Here is a 24,607-nt window from a genome sequence, read left to right as displayed (position 1 = left end):
CTGATACAAATATGAAATGTATTTTATGTCAACTCCCCCCTTCAACTTTCCAAAAATATGGAGGGGGCGAAAAAAATATTTTATTTTTTTTTTAATTTTGAACATTGTACATAACTGTTTTTATCTTGTTACGAAATATATCATATGGTCTACAATAAATGTGTTACCAAGACTATTTTAATTGAAAATACGAAAATATTCTATATCCTATCAGGTCCCGAATATTGACTCTTGTACTCATCCTACTTGGTTGACATGTGTACAAAAATACATTTGAGAGAGTTAGTTCTGAAAATGTATTGCGAGAGATCGGCTGGTACCTGGTGCTGGGAATTTGGTTTCATCAGTACCCACTAAGCTGCGGTGGACGACGGAGGTCCTTCGTAGCTTAGTAGGGAAAGCACCTGTCATGCGAACTGGGGTCGTGGGATCAAACCCCACCGAAGGGGCGGTTACCCTCCAATACCTTTTCCGAACTAAATCTATCACATGTTGTACATATGCATATTCAAGTTTCAGACATAGTAATTAATTTCCACACCGGGTGGCTTAATACCCGGCATATAGACAATTAACTTTGAATGTGCTGAAGGCCAAATCGTTGGATGTGAACAACTTCAACTCTACGGTAGTCGGGCAAACAGTGGAGAAGGTCGAAAACCAAAGAACATCACATAGAACATGGAGATCCAATCGGTTCAGGCAATGCACTAAACCTAGAATGCGCAACTCTAACGTGAAATCGGTGATGTTATATGCCAATGAGACTTGGTGCGTATTAGCAAAGATCATATAGATTTGCAAGTATTCATAAACCGATGTCAACGTCCATCAACATCCGATATCAACAGCAACTCCACGGTGTTAATGAGCTTAGGCCGGCCACACACCACGTAAGAGCGAAGACGGAATCTGTAAGCAAGCGCTGGACAGGAATCCGGCAGAACATCGTAGCACAGGCAAACCTAGGATCTCCTGGCGACGAAACCTTAACAGAGAAATAAACGAAGTCGATAGGAATCAGGCTTGGGCCGAAGTCAAGGATGAAAATCTTTTACGTTGGCCCTATGTACCCCTAACACCCTTAAAGATTCTTGGACGATCATAAGCTTTACTGGTAGATCTCTGAAGGTTCATATTCCTAGAAGCTAGTGATCATTGATTGAAAACATCCAATTTTATAAAATTTACAGGAATCCATAATCAGAATCACTTATAGAAATTTATAGAGTTTTATAACTTATCTAAGGATGTCCGAAAAAATCTCTTGAAATCCCAGAGGATCTCCGGAACCCACGTCTCGGAACGTGGCCGCGCCTCTGCAAGTTTCCGTCGGTAACATAAGAACCCCCCCCACACCAATTTTCTGGCTACGCCACTGACTAGCGCGCGTCAGAGGTCGACACTGCAAAAATTAATTCGCATGGATGGCATCCAGCAGCAGTCATGAGTTATTTTTTTATTAAGATTGTGATAATGGTTTTGTTGATGTTTGTTGTTGTTGTTGCTGTTTTTTCGGTTCTTCTCAAGATCAGTTTTCTATATAAAAGAAAGCTGAAACGAGAAGAAATTTCTTGCAAATACTAAACGGCAGAAAGATAATCGTAACGATGCCCTTACTTTGTCCAACGGTTACCTTGTTGTCATATCTTGTACACAACTCTTCTGATTTGTTTTGGAATTTAAGTTGATAAAAAATTTTATCACAATTTCTTTAGGGTTATATTAAGAATTCCTTCAGAATGCTTCCAGTAATTTCATAAATTATCCTCCAGATTTCTTTCATTTATTTAGTTTACATCTAAACAGATAACACTGAATCAATCAACAATTTGACGCCACAATACACGTTTCGAGGCCGCATCTCTCCATCCTCGAATGCACCCCACGCTCTCCAAGTCGTTTTGCACCTGGTCTGCCCGCCTCGCTCGCTGCACTCCACGCCGTCTCGTGCCTGCCGGATCGGAAGCTAGCACCATCTTTTCAGGGTTGCTGTCCGGCATTCTTGCATCATGCCCTGCCCATCATACCCTTCCGGCTTTAGCTACCTTCTGGATACTGGGTTCGCCTTAGAGCTGGGCGAGCTCGTGGTTCATTCTTCGCCGCCACAGCGTCAAAGATGGTCCTAAACATCCGTCTCTCGAAAACTATGAGTGCTTGCAAGTCCTCCTCGGGCATTGTCCATGTTTCATGTCCGTAGAGGACTACCGGTCTTTTCAGCGTCTTGTACATGACACATTTGGTGCGGTGGTGAATCTTTTTCGACCGCAGTTTCTTCTGGAGCTCGTAGTAGGCCCGACTTCCACAGATGATGTGTACAAAGAATCCGTAAGGAATTCTCCCAGAATTTTCCCAGAAACTCCTTCAGGAAGTCCTTTCGAATAACTCGATCAGAACATCTCTCCTCCATCTCAAAACATTTGAAACTAAAAGAAACATCCGATCAACTGACATACCGCGTCAAACACCTTACTGTTATATGATAAAGTTGTAAATTTATTCTTTCCTGTTTATGAGTGAATTTGAGTTTGAATATCCTTGATTACTAAATTGATGACCACAAACACTCGATACGTTTTTTAATTTTTTAGAACTGCTGCATGTTAGCTTATGTGAAAGATTTGGCAATCTTTATATGCGCTTGGTGTATTGTCAGAACCCCAACTGACCTGGTGAACTTCATTCTGTCCTATTGAAATGCAAAAAAATCATTTGAGAGCCAAGATATTCCGAATAAAACAATCAAATCAACATCACATACAAATATCATTGTTAAACCATTTATTATGTGGATAAACCAAACAATTCACATTCCAACGGGGGGAGATAAATTAGTAGCAATTAAAATTTTGGAATATCGCTGATGGCGTGAGAGATCTCCCTGGGAGGAGGATGTCAAGTTTTCTTATCAGAAGTCAGCCCCACACGCAACACCAACCGATGGAAAAAAAGACGGAGACAGTTTCAATTCCCAACATGTTGTACGTTGTTGCGTATTTATTGCTGGCGAGATAAATGAGATTTAATTAAATTTACGCGTGCTTGGTCGTAAACGAAAGCGTACCGTTCTCTGTCGGTCGATGGAATATCCGGTAGCTACGTGACAGCAATCGCTCGGATTGTGGTGAAGTTGTTTGTGCCAGTGATCTAAGGACGTTCCGTCTCTTTTGCGTGTGCCCACTAATTACGTGTTGTTGTTTTTGATCAGGTCCAAAAGTAGCAGATAAACCACCGAGTGGATGCGGTTTGGCCAAACGGTTCCACTACTGCCGAGGCGGCGCATTCTTGAACAAGTGCCAAATTCGCGTAAGGTTCGGCTTTGGGAAGACCCCAACTTTCTGCACGCACACGTTAACGCATTAACGCCATTTAGCATCTCTGGTGGAGTCGACCGATCTGGGACTGGTGGTGATTCACGACACTGTGATACTGTGATTAAAATTCTTACCAGCACAGTTTTAGATCCAATTAAAATAGGTCATTAATTGTGCGTCTGAAAGAATGAAATGGATGCTTACGGTTGAGGAGATACACAATCTCGTGACCAGCACCGAGTTGTACCAAGAGATATAATATTACGATTTTTATTAGGGAATCAAAGGACCAAGCTTTATTGGGCCTATGGTGTAATTTTGATGTTGAAACGGTTATTTTTGGGTCGTATCTGTATCTAACTCGAAACATAACGGTATGCAAATCGTTGTGTAGGGCAGTTCATGTGGTTGTATCAAACATTGCTTTTCGAATAAATCAACGTCAGTCGTTTCTCCTTTTTGCCAAACAATGTATCCCAGAACTAGAGATAACCGATACAATTAAATACGAGTAGAAATACTCGATATCTATGGTCTCCAATTTTAGTGAACAAGGTCTTCGCACTTTTAGACGCCTTGTATCATATCATATGAAACACGTGCTCGGAAGAAAACAATTCCTAGCAAATTTCCATTATGTAGGTATTTCCATATGCGTTCAACAAAAAATTTCATCAAAACATTTCTTCTCCAAAACATTCTAGCTTTTAATTTTTCACTCCAATATTTTTTTAATTCTTCAAATGTTAAAATTTCCGTCACTTCGCACATATATAAAATGAATTTTTCGAGGGTAAAACTTAATTAATGCATATGCACAACATGTGAAAGATTTAGTTCGGGAAAGGTATTGGAAGGTAACCACTCCCTTCGGTGATGTTTGATACCACGGAGCCAGACAATACCAAATACTCATCCTACTTGGTTGGCATTGTATAAAAATACTTACGAGAGAGTTAGTTCTGAAAATGGATTGCGAGAGTTCGGCTACGTACCTGGTGCTGGGAATTTTGTTTCATCATTACCCGCTAAGCTGCGGTGGACGACAGAAATCCTTCGTAGCTTAGTTGGGAAAGCACCTGTCTAGCGTACTGGTTTCTTGCGATCAAACCCCACCGAAGGGAGTGGTTACCATCCAATACCTTTTCCGAACTAAATCTATCACATGTTGTGCATATGCATAAATCGAGTTTCATACATAGTAATTAATTTCCACTCCGGGTGGCTTCTTCTTCTTCTTCTATGGCTCTACACTCCATCTGGAACTTGGCCTGCTTTTCAACTTAGTATTCTATTAGCATTTCCTCAGTTATTAATTGAAAGCTTTTCTATGCCCGCCATTGCATGAGTATGGATCTTGTGTGGCAAGTACAATGGATACACTATGCCCAGGGAGTCGAGAATGTTTCTCACCCGAAAACATCCTAGATCGGACCGAGAATCGAACTCGTCATCATCGGATTGGCAATCCTACGCCTTTGCTCGCAAGACTAATGGAGACCCCTTCGGGTGGCTTAATACCCGGAACATAGGCAATTAACTTTGAATGAAAACAGAAACCTTTTTTTTAAATGATTGTTATTTTAGCTAACTATCTAAATAGTCTGATTAAAGGTCAACGATGATTCAACTTTCAAATAATGTAGCGCGATTTGTATCCACTGCAGTAGACATCAAGATTCACTTTTCTCTTCCTATCAAAAGTCAAGAGCACAATACGCCGCCAAAAAATAAGTCAAGATCGTGATATTGCACTTCCTTTAGCTGAACGACGTCGTACCAAGTACCTACTACAGATTCCCAACCAAACATCACAAAATCTATCTCATTACTTCTTTTTCTTATACAGTTGGTCCCCCTTCTACTACAGAGCACTGATTTCAAGGGAACGAATATAATGACGACAACGACGACGATGCTCTCGGCGGAATGCAAACGCCACATTCCTTTCGAGGCAATTCCTTCGGGTTTTTTTCCTCATCATTGCTCACTCTGCTATGGTCCCGCTCATTCCACTCGTCAAAAACACAGTTTTGTGCGAATTTCTTCGGTGCTTCAGATGTTCCCTCCTATCGGAACTGTCTTTAGAAACTAGAGCGACATGTGGCATGAGATAATTTAGTTTTTAGGAATTAATTTGTTATGGTTTGATGCAGCATAGTGCTTAGAACACATTGAGTAAGATTCGAATCGATCGTTACTCTTTTAATCCTGCGTAAGCATATCAGCAACTTTACTGGGTGGTTAGCTGGTGTTACTCTAGAAATAACGAAATTAGCTATCTTCCTTTGAACCCCACGACAGAAGCTCTCTTTTCGGTATCTGTCTGTAGTTGGGAAAATTCTTGTTCAAATCAGTTGTACGAGAGAAGGGCGGAATCGGAATTTCCCCGTATTTTTTTCTTGCTAATGTTGAATCAACCACAACTTTCTGGATGGACCTTGCTTCGAGAAACAAAATTGCGAAAGGAACACATTTTCTTTTGTTGGGTGAAGTCTCTTAGATCTTTTTCGTCAATCGTTGCTAACTTTTCAGATAAGGACATAGGAGAACAGATAAGTGCAAAATAGAGCATGGAAATGGGAGGCAATATTTTTCACATCACAGGGCAATTGGAACAATCCTCAGCATGTGAACCGAGTAATTTCATGTAGGATTAAGGCAGACATTTTCGTCTTTTCGTCATTGTCTCGAAAACCAATAAAAGGGACACTTTTTGCCAAACTCGTCCGTACCAAATCATAAGCCCAGGAAACACGTTCTGCTATACATATAGTCTAGATCTAACAAATGGACGTCACTTTCGTTAGTTTTAGCCCCTACGACGATGGACGGAAATACCAGCCGCGGAGGTTTGAAGACATTCTCAATGGAGAGAATCTTTTTGACCATTCGTTAATGGTCGTACACTAATTACGTAAGCATTTATGAAAGAGAGGGGGTCTGCCAATTTCTTACGCTCCATATAAATGAAAAATTATTTGTATGGAAAAAATCATACATGGGGGGTGCGGGGGTTTAAAAACCCAGAAAAAATGCTTACGTAATTAGGGAACTAATTTGGATATTTGAGTGAAGTGAGATCTATTACTAAACAAATTTTTAAATATGAAAGCCCCGGGTGATGATGGTATTTTCTACATAGGGAGCTGGACCATTTGGGCAGCACTCCCTATTACCGTCCACAACGTTAATTGCTCGACCGCGTTCCAACCAAATGGCTTGATTTTTTGTACATCACTAGATATCGACAAAAACTAACTACCCTATTCATCAAACATTTTTCCTGAGAGCTCTTTATCCTTTTTAATTTATTCATTTAACAATCTCAGAATTCAGAATACATGTTGGGACTTGTGTTGTGATGGCTCTATAAGTCCAACATAATGTTGCTTGTTTAGTCTCAATTCATATCATTTCGGTAGATTTGTATGTAGGGATTATGTCAGAACCAAAAATCTGTTCCAGAAATGGCCAACAACGGGGTTTCTTCGAACTGACTCTTCGGGAACTTGCCCAAAATGGACAGTTCAATATTTTTGCTCCATACTAGCAATATGGGTATCAAACTTTAGCATTTTGGAAGACTCGAGGAATTATGACATCCAGATATGATTCTGGAGATATTGGCCACACTGGGGCCAGATTCCGAGGCCCCATCAGGGGCACCAAAATCGGCCATTTTCAAAATATCACAAACCATGGCAATATGTATATAAAACTTCAGCATTTTGAAAGACGAGTTTAATTATGACATCCAGACATGATATTGGCGTTTCTGGATCCAGTTCCGAGGCCTTTGTGGAAGCCTTCGGGGCACCAAAATCGGCCAATTTCAAAATATCACAAATTTTGACAACATGGGTATCAAACTTCAGCATTTTGCAAGACAAGTGGGATCTTCCAACATAGTTATGAGTTTATTTTCTATAAATCTATAACATGCTTTAAAGGACATTCTGTGCAAGTTCTAAAAAAACACTCTGTTGTCCTGATATAAGGGTCCCACATCATGCTTTCGAAAATTTCTGCCTGCCATTTTTACGCAATTATGCATCAGGTTCACATTTTCATGAATGGTGCAAACGCACATGTTGTGAGTGCCTATTGTATAAGCCGAGGGCGTAGCAAGAGGGAGGCAAGGAGGGGGGGGGGGGGGTCCCCCCCCCCCCAAAATGGTGGAAAGATTGAACGGGTACTGAAATGAATTCCCTTAGACATGTGCATACGATCCAATCATATACAGAAATAGGTGCTTGAAATTCAACAGATTAACAAAAAACCTATAAGGGTATCCAGGATCCAAATATATGAAAGTTCAAATCAATTGGAAACAATTCGCGATCAAGAATTCTTCTTTAAATCCTTTAAGCTCCCCTGGGAGCTTTTAAATTCCTCCGGAAAGTTATCCACAAATTCCTCTGAAAATCGTTCGAAAATCCTTTTTCAATAATTGTAGTTTCTCCTTAGAAACCCCTCACCATTTTTTTTTTAGGAAATTCATAAGGAAATTCCTTGAATATTTCTTTCTTTTATCCAAGTTTTACTTCTAGACATTTCTTTGGCTATTTTTCCAGAAAAATCTCCGGCATAACCTTCGGAAATTCTTCTAGAAACTTCCCCGGGCATTACTCCAGGAACTCTTCCTTTAATTTCTCCGGGATAATGTCCTCTAGAATTTCATTCTGGAATTCTTTCCGCAATTACGTCAAAATATCCTTCAAGAATTCCTCTAGAAATGTCTTTAGGAATTTCTCCAGGAATTCGTCCAAGTATTTTCCCGGAAATTCTTCTTGGTTTTTTCCTGGGAATTTCTTCAGGTCGCCAGGAATTCCTTCAGGAATTTCTCCGGTAATTTTTCCGCGGAATTTTCCTAGAATTCTTTCCGGACTTCACTCGGAATTGACTCCAGAATTTCATTCGGAAATTTATTTGAGAGTTCCTCCAGGAGAGTTCCTTCAGGATTTCACTCGGGAATTCCTTCCGATATTTCTCCAGAAATTCCTTCATGAATTGAATGATTTCAGGAATTCTTTGTGAGAATTCCTCCGGAAGCGCTTGTGGGAGTTCCTCAGGGAGCTCCTCCAGGAGTTTTTCCTAGAGTTCCTCTGGTAATCCCTCCAGGAACTTCACAGGGAATTCCTGGAGGGTATTAAACAGGAATTTCAAGGGAAATGGGATTTCGGAAGTTCCTCTAGAAATTCAACTCCGGCTATACCACCGGCTGTACCTTTGAAAATTCCCCCGGGAGTTCCACTAGTAGTTCCTCCGGGAATTCATTCAGGCTTTCGTTTAGGAATTCATATCCAGCTTTTTACGCTAGCCATAAATTTACAAGGGGTGAATCGAATTTGACGTATGGCGTGAACTGAATTTGAAGTAGGATATCTTGGTAGCCATGAATTAGAGTCTAAAGATCTGTCATATTTGCATACATCAAAATATGTTGTGAATATAGTATTCAATTTTGCTCAATTTGTATTTCTTATATGCTATTAAATATGGAACTAATATCATTTTTTTTCTATACATTTCGAAGTGCAATTGCAGAACTTAGATTAGTATGAGTGCGACTTGCAAACTGCATCGGGAAAAGAAGAACAATAAATGGGAATAATTTGACCGGCTCGTATTGCCCTTCGATTTTACACGGGACATTCTTAATGACCCAGGTCACCTTTTTCTCGCAAATATTGTTTCCGCATTACTGGTATTATATAAACTCGCATTAATAGTTTCAGATTCGCATACTTTTTTCAAGTAGGAGCTATATACTAATTACGCAAGGTCCTTTTTTCTGAGGGTTTCTTTCCTTTTTTTTTTATTTTTTTTTTTATTTTTTTTTTTATTTTTTTTTTTTTTTTAGGCTAATTTTATTTGCTAATTATCTAATACATGCATTCATCTCTTAGACTAGGTGTTCCGTGTTTTCTTAACACTATCATCCTTATTTGCTATGTTACTTTTAAGTTATTATTAAAACATTTCAATTGCCTCTGGCAGTTAGGATATTTCCTCTGGTTGAATTAAACCATGTAGGAATTACAATGTTTTCTACTTAACCTAATTTATACTAAGGGTACAAGGAGCTAATCGTTGCAATAGAAGATTGCAACGATTTTTGTCTAAAATTGGAAATTATTTTGTTGGACATTTGTTGCAATGTCTCAATATTAGAAATTCTATGAAGTTCATTGGTACTATACCACGGAGGCAACTTCAGAATCATTTTCAGAATTTTATTTTGAATCCTCTGAAGTGCCTTCTTTCTGGTATTGCAGCAACTAGTCCATATTGGCACAGCATACAACATGGCAGGTCTAAAAATTTGTTTGTAAATCAAAAGTTTGTTCTTAAGACAAAGTTTTGATTTTCTGTTTATAAGTGGATATAGACACTTAATATATTTGTTACATTTGGCTTGAAGGCCTTCAATGTGATTTTTAAAAGTTAATTTTTGATCTAGCAGAAGTCCTAAATATTTAACTTCGCTAGACCAATTAATTGGAACCCCATTCATAGTGACAATATGTCTGCTAGAAGGTTTCAAATAAGAAGCTCTCGGCTTATGTGGAAAAATTATAAGCTGAGTTTTGGAAGCATTTGGGGAAATTTTCCATTTTTGCAAGTAAGTGGAGAAAATATCCAAACTTTTTTGCAATCTACTACAAATGACAAGAAGACTTCGCCCTTTGGCTGAGAGGCTCGTGTCATCTGCAAACAAAGATTTTTGACACCCTGGTGGTAAATCAGGTAAGTCAGAAGTAAAAATGTTATACAATATGGGCCCCAGTATGCTGCCTTGGGGGACACCAGCCCTTACAGGTAATCTATCAGATTTAGAATTCTGATAGTTTACCTGCAGTGAGCGATCTGATAAATAATTTTGGATCAGTTTAATGATGTACATAGGAAAATTAAAATTCATCAATTTTACAATCAAACCTTCATGCCAAACACTGCTTTCTCTATATCAAGAAGAGCAACTCCAGTCGAATATCCTTCAGATTTGTTGAGCCGAATTAAGGTGATTATACAATTAAGCCAGAAATCGGCCATGTTGTAAACCACGTGCTTATCCAATATTTTTTTTCAAGAGCACGAGATGAGAGAACCATAACGCGTATGGGGCTGAAATATTGGTAGATCGTTTGCTTTGTTATACTGAACAACCATAATTTGTTTTTCGGCACTGTACGAAAACTATTACGCCAGATTTGGGATTTTGGAAATGTATGCAGATAAACGTGTGGTGAATTTGAAATTCACCACGGGCTTCATTCTATAATCACCTTAAGTTCGTAACTCTTAATAACTGATGAGTGGTTGAATGCCCATGGCGAAAACCAAATTGCTCATCAGCAAAAATAGAATTGTCATTAATATGAACCATCATTCTATTCAAAATAATCTTTTCAAACAGTTTGCTTATTGAAGAAAGCAAACTGATTGGGCGATAACTAGAAGCATCAGCTGGATTTTTGTCCGGCTTCAAAATTGGAACAACTTTGGCGTTTTTCCATTTATCTGGAAAGTATGCCAATTGAAAACATTTGTTAAATATATTAACCAAAAAGGATAAAGAGCTCTCAGGAAGTTTTTTGATAAGTATGTAGAAAATACCATCATCACCCGGGGCTTTCATATTTTTAAATTTTCTAGTAATAGATCTCACTTCATCCAAATTAGTTCCCAACGAAGGGTCAAAAACATTCTCTTGATTGAGAATGTCTTCGAAGCTCCGTGTAACCTGATCCTCAATTGGACTAGTGAGACCTAGACTAAAATTATGGGCACTCTCGAACTGCTGAGCAAGCTTTTGAGCCTTTCGCCATTTGTTAATAAAATTTTATTTCCCTCTTTAAGCGCTGGAATTGGCTTTTGAGGTTTTTTAAAGAATTTTCGTTAACTTCCAAAAGGGTTTCGAACTGGGATCCAACTTCGAGACATTATTCTCAAAGTTGGTATTTCTCAGAATATCGAAACGTTTTTTAATTTCATTTTGCAAATCTCGCCAAATAACTTTCAAAGCGGGATCGCGAGTTCTTTGGTATTGCCTTCGCCTCACATTTTTAAGACGGATCAGTAGCTGAAGATCGTCGTCAATAATAATGGAGTTGAATTTAATTTCATATTTAGGAATTGCAATGCCTCTGGCTTCGACAATTAAATTTGTCAAAGATACGAGCGCATTGTCAATATCACTTTTGGCATCGAGAGGAATATCAACATCCAAATTCCTATCGATATACGTTTTATATAAATCCCAATCAGCTCTATGATAATTAAAACTAGAGCTGATTGGATTATAAATGGCTTCTTGTGAGATTTCAAATGTCACAGGAAGGTGATCAGAGTCAAAGTCAGCATGAGTTACCAATTGGCCACACAGCTGGCTTGAATCCGTTAAAACCAAATCAATTGTAGAAGGATTTCGACTGGAAGAAAAACAAGTAGGGCCATTGGGATATTGAATAGTATAATATCCCGCAGAACAATCTTCAAATAAAAAGTTACCGTTGGAATTGCTTTGAGCATTATTCCATTAACGATGTTTGGCATTGAAGTCTCCAATTACGAAGAATTTTGATTTGTTGCGAGTCAGAATTTGAAGATCAGCTTTCAACAAATTCTTTTGCTGCCCATTGCATTGAAAAGGCAAGTAGGCTGCAATGAAGGAAAATTGTCCAAAATTTGTTTCAACAGAAACTCCCAAGGTTTCAAAAACTTTGGTTTCGAACGAAGAAAATAATTTATGTTTGATACGTCTATTAATGACGATGGCGACCCCACCACAGGCGCTGTCAAGACGATCATTTCTGTAGATAAAATAGTTTGGATCTCTTTTAATGGAGAGTCCTGGTTTTAAATACGTTTCAGTTATAATAGCAATATGCACATTATGAACTGAAAGGAAGTTGAATAATTCATCTTCCTTACCCTTTAGAGAGCGGGCATTCCAATTTAGAACTTTCACACAATTATTTGGATCCATTGAAACGGAGACCGATAACAATTTTTTGTGTGTACTTTATACCAACCTGAACAGCTTCAGGAATGGTATTTGCTTTGAACATTGCATCAATAATGTGATGCAATTGTTCAGTTAAAAAATCAAAATCGGAAGCAGTCATGCTACCTGAATCGGCAACATGACCGTTATTTTCCGTTGGGACATGGGTATAAACCTCATTTTGAGAAGAGAAATTTTGTCTACCAGCAGCGATGTTTGCATACGTAGGTACATTGGAAAAATTGGAATTTACTGAAGTGCTTGCTACCCGTTGACGAGCGGCAAAATTTGTTTGGGTATGAATTGTAACTGGTTTCGAAATTTGATCAGGTAAAGTATGTGGGACTAATTCTTGATTCCAAGCTCTCCTGGACTCCTAACATTGAGTTCAGAGTCAAAAAGGCGTGTATGGCTTTCGGCCAATGCCGACGAACTTTTGGTAAAACTTGGGGTCTTAAACCCAAATATATCAAATGGATTTACACAACAGTTGTACGACCAATTTTGGCTTATGGATGTCTTGTGTGGTGGCAAAGGGGGGAAGTGAGGACAATTCAGTCTAAATTAGACCATCTTCAAAGGATGTGCCTAATGGCAATGACTGGTGCGTTCTCTTCGACTCCCACGGCTGCTCTCGAGATTCTTCTCGACGTTGTCCCACTACACATACATCTCAAACAAGAAGCACTTTCTTGTACTTACCGATTATGGGTTCTCGGTTTCTTGGAAGAGAATCCTGTAAACCGCAGTTCTACACACACTTCGTTGTTACAACTCATGGTTGATTGGGACAGAACAGTCCTTGCCCCAAGTGATCTCACACTCGCTAGTAGTTTTCCTTATAGGACATTTTCAACACAATTCCCCTCGCGGGATGAGTGGACATCTGGCTATTGGGAGAGAAGTATGTCGGACAGCATTGTTTGTTATACTGACGGCTCCCTCTTCGAAGGTAGAGCAGGTGCAGGTGTCTACTCGCGTGAGCTAAGATTGGAACAGTCACACTCACTGGGTACACACTGCACTGTCTTTCAAGCGGAAATATTTGCCATTATGTGTGGAGTGCAATCTGCACTTCAGAAACACATAATGGGCAAAAGTAATATACTTCTGTTCAGATAGTCAAGCAGCTATCAAAGCCCTTGCTTCGGCCAACTCAGCGTCGAAGATAGTAATTGCATGTCGAACTCAAATTGGGCAACTGAATTCAGTTGATACGTTATACCTTATATGGGTACCTGGCCAGGCCATTCTCCCATAGCTGGAAACGAATTGCCTGATGAGTTAGCTCACACTGGAGCATCACAAAATTTCATTGGTCCTGAGCTAGCTATTCCAATATCTAAGTGTTGGGTGAAGCGTTTGATTAGCTCTTGGGCTTCCACTCAGCACAAACGGTATTGGAGTAGTTTGGATTCATGTCGACAAACAAAATTGTATATCCGAGAGCCATCTCCGGTAGTAGCTAACTATTTAGCTAATCTGTCTAAACAGAATTGCAGTGTCTTAGTCAAGGCCTTGACAGGTCACTGCCGACTCAACTATCACATGGCAAATATTCAACGTGTTGAATCCTTTGTCTGTGATGGTTGTGAATCCGATTATGGAACTTCTTATCATCTGATATGTAACTGCCCAGTTTATGCGCAACTGCGTTTCCAAATGTTTGGTAAACACTTACTAAGTGAAATTGACTACAGAAACCTGAACCTTCAAAGCATTCTGTTGTTCATAACCCGTTGTGGTAAGGAGCTATGAGCTTTTGTACGTGTTGTATACGTTGTATGCCCTCTTCAAGGGTACCTTTCCTCAACTTCCCATTTTTCTCCCATCCATATTCCTTTCCTTTTTGTTCACTTCCTTTTCCGTCAGGTGCGTGATGAGAAAGGCTGTGAAGGCGATGGCACAAATCTCCCGAATTGAGGTGAACGTGCCCCTGGAGCCGACGTTCTGATACCTGATACCAACCTGAACAGCTTCAGGAATGGTTTTTGCTTTGAACATTGCATCAATCATGTGATGCAATTGTTCAGTTAAAAAATCAAAATCGGAAGCAGTCATGCTACCTGAATCGGCAACATGACCGTTATTTTCCGTTGGGACATGGGTATAAACCTCATTTTGAGAAGAGAAATTTTGTCTACCAGCAGCGATGTTTGCATACGTAGGTACATTGGAAAAATTGGAATTTACTGAAGTGCTTGCTACCCGTTGACGAGCGGCAAAATTTGTTTGGGTATGAATTGCTCGACCGGTAACTGGTTTCGAAATTTGAGCGTTTGAAAAATGTCTACCCGTCGAATCTGGGATCCGATTGGAATTTCCCGTCATCAATTTTGCACGGGAATTCAAAACTTTTTTGCGTGAAGGGCATTCCCAGAAATTGGATTTATGATTGCCTCCACAATTTGCACACTTATTGGAATCTTCTCTCACAGGACAGGCGTCCTTGGCGTGAGAGGTTCCACCACAAATCATGCATTTAGCATGTGACAATGTTTGGTTCCATGACCCCACTTACGGCACTGAGTGGGGTTTTGGAAATTTCCCCCAGGCCTTTGGAAATGTTCCCATGTAACACGGACATGGGACATAATACAGGCCTTTTCCAAACTTTTCATATTATTTAGTTCACTTTTGTTAAAATGAACTAAATAAAATTCTTGTGAAATGCCCCTCTGGGAAGTACCAGAGTGGGATTTCTTTTTCATCTTAATTACTTGGACTGGTGAAAATCCAAGTAATTGAGAAATTTCAATTTTAATCTCATCCAGTGATTTATCATCACTGGGGAGACCTTTCAAGACGACTTTGAACAATCGCTCAGTTTTGTCGTCGTATGTGAAGAATTTATGGCGCTTCTCAGTTAAATATTGAAGAAGACGTTTGCGATCGTCAAAGGATTCCGGCAAAACGCGGCAGTCACCCTTCCTAGCAATCTGAAATGAAACCTTGATCCCCTGAAGGTTACTCAAAATCTCATTCCGGAAGCCAGAAAACTCGGCAACAGATACCACAATTGGCGGAATCCGTTGTTTCTTCGCATGAATCTGGGTTAGGTTGGAGAGGCAGAGGTCCGTCTTGGTTAACGAGCTGCCAATGTGATAGATAGGAGAAGGTAACTGATGGAATTTCTAATTGGATGTAGGAAACGAGCTCTATAGTTCATTTCCAATTCTAGCAGATTATTGTTAGAATACTCAAGTTGAAGGTATAGGAATAGTAATGGAAATGGACTTGGAATTGGACTTGCGAAATAAAGAGAAAGATACAAAGTAGGAAAATGGAACGGACCTTGGGATTGAACCCACGACCTCCTGCGTATGAGGCAGAAGCAGTAGCCATATGACTACCAAGCCCGCTTCTAAACAAGAGAGATCACGCACTGAACTGATTATTTTATTACCGGTCGCGAAATGCAGAACACAATAATTCGGCCGACCGCGCGATCGTTCTGCTGTTCGAAACAAGAGAGATCACGCACTGAACTCAAATCACCTGGGCTAGAGATAGATTCGATTTTCTCAAATTCGTCGTTAATCAAATCGAACTGATTGCTCAGTTCGATAGGAGATGAAATAATGTCAACGTTAGAGTTAGTAGGAATATCTGAAGTCTCCAGCTTCCTTCTATTTTTTCCGCGCTTGGGCAGGACGGTCTTGAAACCTTGTTTCTTTGAAGGAAGTGGAGAATTCAGAGACTCCCCCTTCCTCTTGTTTTTATTAATGCTCATTGCTGAGCGTGGAGACGTGACCTTCTAAGAGGTTTTTTTTTTCCCAGAACGGTGTCCCTGCAGGATTACCACCGCTTGTCGGAATTTTACTTCCGCAAACGGGTCCAACGTAAAACGAAGGCACGGGTCCTTGCAAAGATCGTAACGGGATCAGTGGGTACAAATAGCGCTAAGAAGCACCGTTGAAATTAAAATAGCTTCGGGTAGTATTAAAAACTTCCTTCCGCAAAGAGAGAAAGAACCGCACAGCACGAAAGCACGATGCGGTCTGGGTTTCTTTCCTTCATTCTCCCTATAGTATACGATTTGCCAATACATTTTCCTTTTGTGGAGCTTGAGATAATATCATCATACATTCCCATCACTATTAAATGATTTAGCGAAAACGCTCTGCTGGCCCACAAAGTACGCGAAATTAATCGTTACAAAATGTTACAGTTCCAGAGATTTAGATTCGTTCCTCACAAACGTGCCGAGTTTGAATTTTAATGAACACCTAAAATGAGTATAAAATATAAAAATATGTTTTGGCTATGTATGATCCGATATGCGAAGTAGATCGTTCGGCAAGTAAAAACCTCGTACCTCTCCTCCTCTCTAATGCACGTGCACGGCCGTAACGATTATCTTTTCTACTATTTGTTATTCTTATGTAGGGGGAAAGACGGCTTTGGCAGGTTTTGTTCTATTATTGGCAGGGGAGTTTTTGTCGACCAAATTTTATGAAATTTAGCCACAATGTTCTTTGATATGCAAAGAATGTTTAGGCCAAATTTGAGCATAGTCAGACATAAAAAAAACCCTGCCAACAATAGAACAAAACCTGCCAAAGCCGTCATTCCCCCTAAATAAATATGTTTAAGCTTATTTCCTTGTATAGTTTAATCTTCATACGACAGCCTTGATTTCCCTTTCAATGGCTCTGCCTTCTTTGTTTTGTCTACTGCAGTTTTGTTGGGTAAGGTAAGTGTGATTACCCGAAGCAAGCAGTCGCCGACCCTGAGAATCCCATAATAGGAGGAAGAGCTAGTTAGGGGCGTAGGGACGTCACTGGTAGTATCAGCTTTGTTTGGGAATTTATCTACAAACTCCTCCAGAAGTTCCTCGGAGCATTTCTCTGGGAGTTCCTCCGGGAGGTCCTTTAAGAATTCCTCCGGGAAATCTTACGAAGTTCATTTGGGAGTTCTTACGAAAGTTCCTCCAGGATTTCCTCCGGAAATTCTTGCTGTAGTTCTTCAAGAAATTCATCCAGAAGTTCCACCGGCAGTTCCTCCGAAAATTCCTCTGATAATTTCTCCGGGAATTCATCGAGAAATTCCTCGGGGATTTCCTCCGGAAATTACTCCGAGAGTTCCTTCTCAGAGGAACACACGGAAGAACTCCCGGAGAAATGCTCATATAAACTGCCGGTGGATCTCCGGAGGAATTCCCGTAAGAACTCCAGGAGGAATTTCAGGAGAAACTCCTGGAAGAATTTCTAGAGAACCTCCCGGAGGAACTCCCAAAGAAACTATCGGAAGAACTTCGAGAGGAATTTCCAGCTAAATTTTTGAGAAAAGCCTAAATGATTTCCTGAAAAAAGCTTGAATAATTTCTTGAAAGAGCTACTGGTGGAACTCCAGGAGGAATTCCCGGAGAAACTCCCAGATGAATTGCCGGTGGAATTCCCTGAGGAACTTCCAGAGGAATTTCTGAAGAAACTCCAGGGAGAATTTCCAAAGAAACTCCCGGAGGAACTGCCAGTGAAACTACTAGAAGAATTCTCTGAAAAAAAAACTTAAAGAATTTAACTTATAGACAAATCTCAAACCTTTATAGGGGTATGTAGCTGGACCATCATAATCATCAGAGGACCTCCCGGGGAAATTCTCGGAGGAGCTTCTGGAGGAATTTCTGTATAAATTCCTGAAGATGCCTAAATGAATTACAGACAGAAATTCTGAATGAATTTCCGGAGGAAATTCTGGATAAATTCCCGGAAGAATTTTCAAAGGAACCCTCGTATGAACTGCCTATAGATCTACCGGAATAATTCTCGGAGGAAATCCTGGATTAATTCTTGGAGGAACTGCCGGTGAAACTCTTGGAAGAATTTCCGGAGGAACACCCGGAGGAATTTTCGGAGAAACTCCTGGAGGATGTCCCAGTGGAAATCTTGAAGTTTCCACCGGAATTCTTTCAGGATTTATTTGGGAATTAATCTAGGATTTCCTCCGAAAATTTCATTGTTGATTTCATTTTCGATATAATTTCTGTATAAATTTTCGGTGGAATTCCTGGAGAAATTCTTTGAAATTTTCACAAGAAATTATTCGAAACTTTCACGGAAAATTTTATAGAATTTACACAAGAAATTCGAAGATTTTTTGTGACATTCTCAGGAATGATAAGAAAATTATTTTGAGCTTTTCAGTGGAATGTTTCCACCAGTCATAAGCAGTTTAAACAATCCATTCCACCACTTAATTGTATCCTGACAGATACGTATTTCGACCTCAACAGTAAGGCCGTCTTCAGTGTCTTGTACTTGACTCGACTTGAAGAAAATGATCGCAGCTTACACTATTTATACTAATTTATCTAGGTACTTATCTTACTGCTTATTTCTACTCGCTTGATGCGCTTAATGCTTAGGTATAAACTTGATAGGAGCTACCATTTCCTTGATCTTTATTCAAGAACCGCGTTTGTACCTGTCGGTAGATTTCAAGTAACATCAAGTTTCCACGGAGAAGAGACATTTCTTAAAATTTTAATGTTTGATGTCGTAATTGAATGATTTTCACAAGTTCAGCTACCTTAGACCTAAACTCATAATTTAATCCTTATCAGTTTCGCCCCTGCAATATGTTCTTTGAACCTTACATCTAACACCATGATCCACATCAATGCAGACGATTCTGAGCGAAGAAGGAAAAGGAAAACGCTACAACACATCTTGGAAACAGCGAGGATCAATGGATACGAGGAAAGAACAATACAAACAATCATCAACAAGAAGCAGAGGAACCTACGGAAAACGAACTGACAACACTAACACCGATCGATGAACCGCTGAAGAGGGTATCGGTCCCCTATGATCGACACATCACCCACCAGCTACGCCATCGACTGAGGAAATTCGGCATCGATTTAGAGTAGAAATGTTAAATAAGGCCGGGGTTTATCAAATTAATTGTTCACAGTGTGATAAAGTATATGTAGGTCAAACAAAAAGATCGTTAGATGTAAGGTTCAAAGAACATATTGCAGAAGTAAGTAAGGCTAAGAGGGAAACTGATAAGGGATTAAATTATGAGTTTAGGTCTAAGGTAGCTGAACATGTATATCAGGAAAATCATTCAATTACGACATCAAACATTAAAATTTTAAGAAATGTCTCTTCTCCGTGGAAACCGACAGGTACAAACGCGGTTGTTGAATATAGATCAAGGAAATGGTAGCTCCTGGCTCTTCAAGTTTATACCATTAAGCGCATGAAGCGAGTAGAAATAAGCACCGTAGTAAGATAAGTACCTAGATAAATTATTATACCTACGCATAGTATAAATAGTGTAAGCTGCGATCATTTTCTTCAAGTCGAGTCAAGTACAAGACACTGAAGACGGCCTTACTGTTGAGGTCGAAATACGTATCTGTCAGGATACAATTAAGTGGTGGAATTCAATGGGATTGTTTAAACTCGTCTTATGACAGGTTCTCAGGAATGTTTACTGGAAATTCGGCGGAATTTCAACGGAATATTCATAGGAATCCCACGGCGCAATTTTTCAGAAATTTTTACAAGAGACAGCGCGAAAGAATTGTCTGAAGAATCAAGAATTCCCTGCAAAACTTATAAAGGAATTAGTGGAGGATTTCTTTGAGTAAATAATGGTGGAATTTTCAGATCAATTCCCGGCGAAATTTGTGGTGGAATTCCTGAAGACATTGCCGAAGAAGTTGCTGGAGGCATTCTTAAAGAATCCGGGCGTGAATGCGTCACGTTTATTGACGTTGCGTTTTAGTACAAAACGCTGACGCGCAACGCTGACGCGCAACGCGCTATTGTGATCCAGCCTTTACTGTTGGTTGTGGATTTGATTGTTTGGAAATTAGAAGGAAAAAGCACTAAGCACTAATATTCATGTGTTATAAAACTACTAAGTATAAAACTATGATTCAGAAGACCTAAAAAAATGGCTACGCCCATAATCCAGCAGGATACAGTGTTTAGTTCTCAACTGATTAAATAAAGTAAACCCAACTCTAATATCTTGACAAGATTCTTCAAATATCATGTAAGCTTCCTTCAAAGAGCGTTTTCAAAGCATTAATTTGTTTTTTTTTGTGAACCCAATTGTTATTTATTTATTTATTTATTTCATCTTTGGTTCAAAAACCACACAGACTACAGTATCTTAATCCTATTTTTGAAGACAAGCTTACTAACATTATAATCAAACATATCACGTACATCGTTAAACAATCTACAACATCTGTCAAGTGGTTTGTTGTAACCACGGGGCTGACACTTATATACCTCCACCACAGTTGGTTTCGTAGTCAACATTGGAAATTCCGCACTGACAGTCATAAGGATAATTACGGGAAGAAAAGAGATAGGTCCCAAGCAACACCTCTTGTTTCTCAGTGAGTAACATCAACTGTGGTGTGACTTACTAAAGGTCTGACTTATGCACAACGCGTCGTATTTGGAACTCCTTTGTGACACAAAAAGCGCAAGAGGTGGAGCCTATTTGCAACATCTTGCGGCTACAATGAAAATAAAAACACAAAAACCAACCGGGAATCTAACCATGGACCTTGAGATTTGCAACCTTCTACTATAACCATCACACCAACAATTCTATTTGGAGATTCTACTACAAGTGCACTACATAAACAACAAAGACATTTGTAACTTCATTGTACCTTATACGGAACATACACGAGACTGTCAAAAATAAAATACTGCTCAGCTGAGCTCAAAGTGTTTTGCTACATATCAGAAACATTGTCGTAACAGCAATGAACCGAAGTGTTATTAATTCTGCAACTTATCTATTTTGTTTCTAATATGAAACACATCGAATTTTAAACCACCCAAGAAGTCAGATGGGTAGAATATTGCGACGCCACTTAAACGGAAATGAAACATTGTGATTTTCTGAAACTGGGAAGTGGCTTTAATGAGACTCGATGTATTGCCAGTGTCTTCAATGCAATTTATTAGGAACAAACACCTATTTGAAAGATGTTGCGCGTGCTGCTTGGGGTGCGATCCACACTGAATCCATTATCGAAAAGCAGAAGAAACGAGACTGCATCTACACTACGAAAACACAACCAAAACATCAGACCCCCAGTTGTAACCGTAGAGTAGAGTGGGGCAATAGTGCGCGTGGGGTAAGAGTACGTTTTCGATTTTTTTAAGTAATAAAAAAAGAAAAACTAGCAGCACTGCATCAGTTTGATAGGTATTCTGGCCAACTATTATCATGTGTAATTGTAAACGATTTGAATAAACAACAAGGGAGATGTGGAGTTAGATAATTTTTTGGTCATTTTGCTAAAAATAATTGGATTTCCGCAACTAGTATTTCATTACCATATATACGTTCAATCTGGTGAACATTATACCATTTCGATAACCTATTGTATAGAGTACTTTATGGTACAGAACACCAATCCGGTTGGTTTTCCAAGAAGTCAAAACCATTACTTGAATAATTTTTGGGACTGTGGGGTAAAAGTACGCAGGAACCGGTGGGGCAAGAGTACGCATATGAATCTTCAGGTTATGATGTCAAACCCGTATATCCGGCCGAAATAAGACTTCTTCCAAAGCGTAAAGATCCACAACTAATAAAAAAGGGACAGAATTTGAAATTATCACAAGTTTTTAGGATAAGTTGAAGTAATTCGATGTTAGAAAGGAAAAAAGCGAAAAAAGCACTGAAGTGAAATAATGAAATTGTATTAGGACTTGTTGTACACCTAAACATAGTACGAAAACACAATTTCATCTAAATGATAATTACATTTAATAAAAAAAAACATTCATAAATTACGCAACGTTTAGCTGGGAGAGGTTGTGAGATGTGTGACGATCCATATAATTTTTAGAAGATTCATACAAATGGTGTAAGATAGGGGGGAGGGGTGATGAAATAGCCAAATTTTACGTTACGTGATTGGTGGACTTTCTTTAAGGAAAATGCCTTTGTATACGCCACGCGAAACCTGATATATATTTTAACCTCTGTAGTTTTTTGTATATATAAAAAAAACAATGGTTTTTCGAATGAAAGTGCACATTTTTAGGACCCCCTCCTCCTTTAAGAGTTACGTAATCTTTAAACATTCCCTAATATATGCTCATTAACCATCAATTAAATGTTATTAACTCTTATTTGTGTTAATGTATACTTAAAGCACATGATTGGATAAATGCGTACTCTTACCCCACCCGATGCGCACTTTTACCCCACCGGTGGGGTAAGAGTGCGTTTTCCACTTGTCTTGTCTTGCAATAAGAGTTCTACTAAAACGAATCTCAATAATTTCAATATTTTTTCCACTGGGTAACATAAAGGAAGAGTATATGAATCATCGACAATGATTTGATATGCAGATGCTTGCTTCATAAGGGCCACATGATCGATTGAAAACTAAGTGCGTACTCTTGCCCCACTCTACTCTAAGTAGTGCGGTGCGCCGGGGTCCAAAGCAATTGGGGATTGCGTAATCGGCGGCTAGGTGCGTGGAAATTGATTTCCCGGAGCACGCTACTGCAGTCAATGTTATCACGGATCATGTCAAAAATAAAAAGTCGTGGTAAATACGTTCGGCGTTTGGAGAGTGTTTGCAAACCAATGAGCGTACATCTGTACTCATACGGAGGCAGGTTATCGGTGGCAGCTGTCGTAATACGAATCTGATGAAACGTTTCTGGATGCTTTCTAAGTGTGATGCATGAATCGCATGATAAGGAGCCCATATTTGAAATCCGTACTCAAGAATGCTTCGTACCAATGAGCAGTATAATGTTTTCAAAGCATAAACATCATCGAATTGTGCAGAGTTGCGGCGCAGGAAGCCAAGCATAGTGTTGGCTTTGGAGATTGTCTTTGAGATGTGCTCGTTGAACCGAAGCTTACTGTCCAAGGTGAGGCCAAGATCCTTTATGGAGTTAACTCTCATAAGCGGTAACTTGTCCATCGAATAGTCAAATCTGATTGGTGAGTGAACACGGGAAAAAGTAATGATTCTGCATTTGGCTTGCATTCCGTTTATCTGACACCACGATGATAAGCGCACAATGTCGGCTTGAATTGCACAACAATCTAAAGCTGACTTCACGACTCGGTAAATTTTCAGGTCATCCGCAAAAAGCAGCTTGCACGAGTGTAGCTGATCGTAAACGTCGTTGATAAATAGCGCAAAAATTAAAGGTCCTCCTAGGTGACTCCCTTGTGGAACGCCAGACGGAATCTCGAATTGATCGGAAGTGGCGTCACAAACCTTGACGAAGGCTTTTCTTGAAGTCAAGTACGAATGAATCCAGTTGACGATCCACGACGGTAGACCAAGACGGTTCAGTTTCAAAATAGCAAGATCATGCGGAACTCTACCAAATGCTTTCGAAAAGTCAATATACACAGCATCTACTTGTTGCCGCTTCTCGGTGCATCCAATAACACTATTGGTGAAGCTCATCAAATTAGAGATCGTCGAACATTTTTGCATGAATCCATGCTGGAATTCTGATATAACGGATTTAACGGCTGGATAAAGCTTGTCATGCAACAGTCTTTCGAGTACTTTGGCCAAACAGTTCAGGATCGAAATGGGTCGATAATTTTCCACGCTATGTATGTTGCCGGATTTGAAGATCGGTGTAATTGATGCGTGCTTCCAGGCATCAGGGAACACGCCATCCGCGAGTGATCGGTTGAAAATTGTCAGGGCTGGGACAGCCAGCGAGGCTGCACAGTTCTTTATGAACGACGGTGGAATCTTCGAAACGTCAACTGCATTAAGAGCGCTAAAAACCGTGTCAAAACTAAGGTTTAGCTGCGGTAGATGAATGTTGAAGCTTCGTAACTCATCTAAATACTGTTGTGGTTGTGGCGGTGAATGGTAATCTGACTCAAACACACTGCGAAAGAACTCAGCAAAGAGATTTGCAGAAGTGTTATCGGCGGAAGAATTATGATTGCCATAGAAGTCGGAATGCCAGCCGATCGTTTGCGAGTATTCACTAAAGACCAGAACGATGGAGGTTTCTCTTTGAAGTTCCGTTGCATTTGTTCAATGTACTCACGGAAACGAATTTCATGCACAGCATAATTCACCGTTTCGAGGTTTGGCAATCACGTTCAGTCTAATGCAGTTATTCTAGCGATGATTGCATCAGAGTCACATCGTGCGAAATTATGTTCGTTCCGTGCAGCTGAATTCGACTGCGGGGGTTGCGGTGCAAGTCTTCAGCGCCAAAACAAATGGCTTGTTGTAAGAGTTGACTTTCAAAATAGCAACAGGTGATTCAAACACTTCAATTCG

The 24,607-nt window shown here is 39.7% G+C and overlaps 1 protein-coding gene across 4 annotated transcripts in view; it reads left to right on the top strand.

The window, feature by feature from the left end:
* Positions 1-24,607, top strand: part of LOC134211417 (uncharacterized) — a 401,264-nt gene that overhangs the window by 136,636 nt on the left and 240,021 nt on the right. The window lies entirely within an intron of this gene.

This window comes from Armigeres subalbatus, chromosome 2 (genome assembly GCF_024139115.2).
Source record: "Armigeres subalbatus isolate Guangzhou_Male chromosome 2, GZ_Asu_2, whole genome shotgun sequence".
Lineage (NCBI taxonomy): Eukaryota > Metazoa > Arthropoda > Insecta > Diptera > Culicidae > Armigeres > Armigeres subalbatus.
This window is presented reverse-complemented; position numbering and strand designations above follow the sequence as displayed.